This window comes from Papio anubis, chromosome 6 (genome assembly GCF_008728515.1).
Source record: "Papio anubis isolate 15944 chromosome 6, Panubis1.0, whole genome shotgun sequence".
In the NCBI taxonomy this organism is placed as follows: domain Eukaryota; kingdom Metazoa; phylum Chordata; class Mammalia; order Primates; family Cercopithecidae; genus Papio; species Papio anubis.
This window is the reverse complement of record NC_044981.1, coordinates 83,561,153-83,565,999: the sequence shown is the minus strand read 5'-3', so window position 1 is coordinate 83,565,999 and position 4,847 is coordinate 83,561,153.

Genomic DNA, 4,847 nt, shown 5'->3' with positions numbered 1-4,847 from the left:
GGAAGTGATCACACATGGATGCCAGAGAGGTCATAATGTTTTATGAATTTGAATATGTAAGATTACTATGGCACATTCCTGAAACATCCTAGGTCCCTAATAAAAGACAGCCATTGCTACTATGTGTGTGTGCTTTGTCCTCTTTGATGCCTCCCTAGAGGTTAGGGTAGGGTTCTCTTGGGGCATTCATTGCAGTTTTCCAGTTGCACCTGTGCTTCCTATGCTCTGAATCCTATACTCTGACCTCCTCTCCTCTCTTTCCACATTTTGTTAGGGTCATACTTCTTACTAATATAACATGGCAATCTATTAAACACAAATACGTTATCATCTAAGGTAACATTTTTATTTAATAGAAATTTCTGGTGAACATGTTTTGGACAAAGAAATATGTAAGCATATTTGTAATTTCAGGTCAATAGGGGCAATATGTTTGTTTGGACAGCACTTTTCAAATAACAATATTGTTAGACATTTTGTGAATATGAGATTGCAAACCAGGGGAAGACACTTTTAAACTTCTCTGTGATTTTTTATACTTTTTCCTACCTTTTCTATACTTTTAACCCTTTCTAAAACAAAACAGGTAGATCCAAGAAGTTCAACCATGGAGCGAACAGCCTTCCAGGTCCTGGGTGAAAATGAGACAGATTTCACTCAGGTCCTGGGTGAAAATGAGACAGGTTAAAAATGTGGAAAAGCAAATGAATTGTAGCTGTGGATACCAAAATTAAAAATACCTTTAATGATTGATAACATGGTACACCAAAGATCCAAACCAATGAAAGAGAGATCAAAGCTTTGATGATTCAAACACAATCACGTAGGATTTGGGATGTGGGAAATCTCATTTTATAGATGAAGTAAGCCTTAAATCAGGCTCAACTGGGCTCAGACCATCTCACAGGAGGTACAGGTAGGAGTTGGCTGTATGTGAACATTCAAGCTGGGACTGATGAGGCAAAAAGAAATATTGCCAGCATGGTGTATGCCAAAAAGCAGCAATAGAACTGGACTAATTTGAACTCCCTGCTGACCCCAATAATGCAAACAAAGAGCAAAATGATTCTCTGGTCACCCAACAATACTGGCTGATAACAAAAAGGATCTACATTCCTTTTAAAAGCTTGGGTTTATAGTTCTTGGGATGCTCCCAGAAAAATAAATGTGCATTTGTGGCTTAGGATCCATGGAAATAAATCCAGGTATTTCAGCAGTAATTACAAAAATGTTGTGTTTTGCAAAATTCTCCAGAAAATTGCAATATAACTATACACGCTGTTTTACCTGTGTATGAAAGAGCCATACAGTATTGTCCATAAGAGAGAAACTATGCTTATCCCAAAATCCAAGTGCTTATGGTCCAGCGTGGTAGCTCACACCTGTAATCCTGGCACTTTAGTAGGCCGAGGCGGGCGGCTCATTGAGCTCAGGAGTTCGAGATCAGCCTGGAAAACACAGCAAAACCCTGCCTCTACAAAAAATACAAAATATTTAGCCTACTGGGACTACTACATGCCTGTAGTCCCAGCAACCTGGGGTGGCGGCTGAGGTGGGAGGCTCGCTTGAGACCAGTAGGTCAAGGCTGCAGTGAGCTGTGATTATGCCACTGCATTCCAGCCTGGGTGACAAAGTGAGACCTTGTCTCAAAAAAAACAAAAACCGAAAAAACAAAATCCAAGTTTTTAGATTTGGGTTTGAATGTAATGGTATAGTCAGGTTTGGATTCTCATTTAAAATTACCTACTACTTTTCTTGAGAGAGAGAGACAGTCTCACTCTCTTGCCCAGGCTGGAGTGGTGCAATCATAGCTCATTGTAGCCTCGAACTCCTGGGCCAGGCAATCCCCCTACCGCAAACTCCCAAGTACCTGGGACTACAGGCATGTGCCACTACGCCTGACTAATATATTTATATATTATATAAATATAGATATATAATATACTATATATAATATATATTATATAAATGTATAAAAATATATAAATATATAATATACTATATATAATATATATTATATATTTATATAAAAATATATTTATATTTATATTTATATGAAATATATATTTATATATTATATATTATTTATATATTATATATATTCTTTTGTAGATGTGGGGATCTTACTAAGTTGCCCAGACTGGTCTTGAACTCCTACCCTCAAATGATCCTTCTGCCTTGGCACTGGGATTACAGGTGTGAGCCACTGCATCTGGCTACCTACTACTTTAATACTTTGAATTTTACATTCCTTGAACGTATACAGAAATATATTTAGAATGGAAATATTTTGAAAATATATCACGCAGCTAGAGAAAAAGCTTTCTAATAAGCTCCTCTGGAGATACTATCTGTAACATGGTCTCAAGTCCCACTACAGTACCCTCTGAGGCCTATGAAACCCACACCTAACTAGAAATGATGCTGTGAAATGAGTTTAAACCTGTCTATAAACCTTTTAAATATGTATGAAATATACACTTAATATTTTTTCTAAAAGATAACTGGCAATATTGGTGAGACTGTAACAAAAGAGGCTTGTCAACTGCTGGTGGTAGGTACAGTGGTACAACTTTTCTGAGGACACACCAGCATACAGTTCAAAGTCAAAAATCTCAATATCCTTTTACCTATTAATACATCTTTCAGAAATTTACCCTAAGAAAGCAATCATAGATGTGCACAAAAATGTATTATAAAGATAACCAAGCAGCACTATTTATAAATGTGAAAACTTAGAAGCAACTCTATTAGAGGGCTGCTAAAATTAGAGACAATTTCTTCTTTGGGTAAGATCATATCTTTTTGATAGACACAAGATGAAAACTACAGGACTCTAGTAGACATAGACCCCTTTGAAAGCTTTCTACTCCCTGTAAGACACAGTGTCTGGCAATACCTAGTAACGCGTATTTCATCCCCATTGTCCCTGCCCTTGACCCAAGGTGAGAGTCCATATTTCCCTGTGTGGTCCTGAGCCCTAGAAAGCCTCATCTGACACTGGAGGTGACCTTGGCAAAGTTGACTGAGTCACCTGGTCAACCTCTGGGTAGCCACTGCAAAAAGCGAAAGGAGTCTGATCTGATCCCCTTTATAGAAGACATTGTTTTCCTCAGGCAGAAATTGTGGGAAATTCTCTTATCTCATTTGGGACATTCAAGAGCAGGTTTTGCCCTCTTTTATAAAGAATTTAAGGTAAACAATCAAGCAAACAAGCAAACTTTTTGCGGACATTCTCTTGGTGTATTAGGGTTCTCTAGAGGGACAGAACTAATAGGATAGATGTATATATAAAAGGGAGTTTATTAGAAGAATTGACTCACATGATCACAAAGTGAAGTCCCACAATAGGCCATCTGCAAGTTGAGGAACAAGGAAGCCAGTCCAAATCCCAAAACCTCAAAAATAGGGAAGCCGACAGTGCAGTCTTCAGTCTGTGGCCAAAGGCCTGAGAGCCCCTGGCAAATCCCTGGCGTAAGTCCCAGAGTCCAAAAGCTGAAGAACTGGGAATCCAATGTTTGAGGACAGGAAGCATCCAGTATGGGAGAAAGATGAAGGCCAGAAGACTCAGCAAGTCTGTTCATTCCACTTTCCTCTGCCTGCTTTATTCTAGCCGTGCTGACAGCTGAGTAGATGGTGTCCACCCAGATTGAGAGTGGGTCTGCCTCTCCTAGTCCACCGACTCAACTGTTAATTTTCTTTGGCAACACCCTCACAGAAACACCCAGGAACAGGTCTTTGCATCCTTGAATCCAATCACATTGACCCTCAATATTAACCAGCACTTGCTTTATGGCTTCTATGCTGCTTATTTCTAGGAAGAGTTATGCGGTCTATGACACATCTTATTTAAGAAAGGAGACTTATTCTCAGTTTGTTTATTCCATATGCTTCTTATAGAGGAGAATTAGATACATGGCAGCAAAGAGGATTTTCAAAGAAGTCTCCTATAATAAAACTCAATAGTCTACTGGGAGTGGTGACTCACGCCTGTAATCCCAGCACTTTGGGAAGCTGAGGCGGATGGATCACCTGAGGTCAGGAGTTCGAGATCTGCCTGGGCAACATGGTGAAACTCCATCTCTACTAAAAATACAAAAATTAGCCAGGCCTGGTGACGGGTGGTCTGTAATCCCAGCTACTCAGGAGGCTGAGGAAGGAGAATCGCTTGAACCCAGAAGGCGGAGGTTGCAGTGAACTGAGGTCGTGCCACTGCACTCCAGCCTGAGCAATAGAGTGAAACTCAGTCTCAAAAAGCAAAGCAAAACAAAACAAACAAAAAAACTCAATAGTCAACAAGTGACTAATTAAATACCTTATGGTATGGCTATACCATAAAATATTACATAGCCATTAAAATCATGCAGTAGAAGAAAATTTTATTATATGAGAAACTGCTTACATGTGAAAAACAGATTACAAGCCAAAATGTGCAGCGTGATCTTAATCAAGGAAAAATTGAGCAAAAACATTGGGTATATTCATGCCACAATATTAACATGTCTGGCTGAGGGTGTTTTTATTTTCTTCTTGGTGCTTTTCTGTAGCTTTGAAAATTCCCATCTTTCTCCTACTATTTTTGCATTCATCAAATGATTATGGAACGATTTTACCTATTTATTAGACTCAGTAATTACTTATTAAGTACCTGTCATGTGCCAGATATTATGCTAATGCTAGGCACAAAATAGTCAACACAAGAAAAAAATTTCTTCACTTTGAGAGCTCATTTCTAGTCTGGCGAGAACATGGAAAACAAACCAATAAATAAATAAAACATATAGTATGTCAGATGGTGAAACATGTTTTGAGAAAAAAAAGAAAAGTAAATGAGGGAAGGGAGGTGG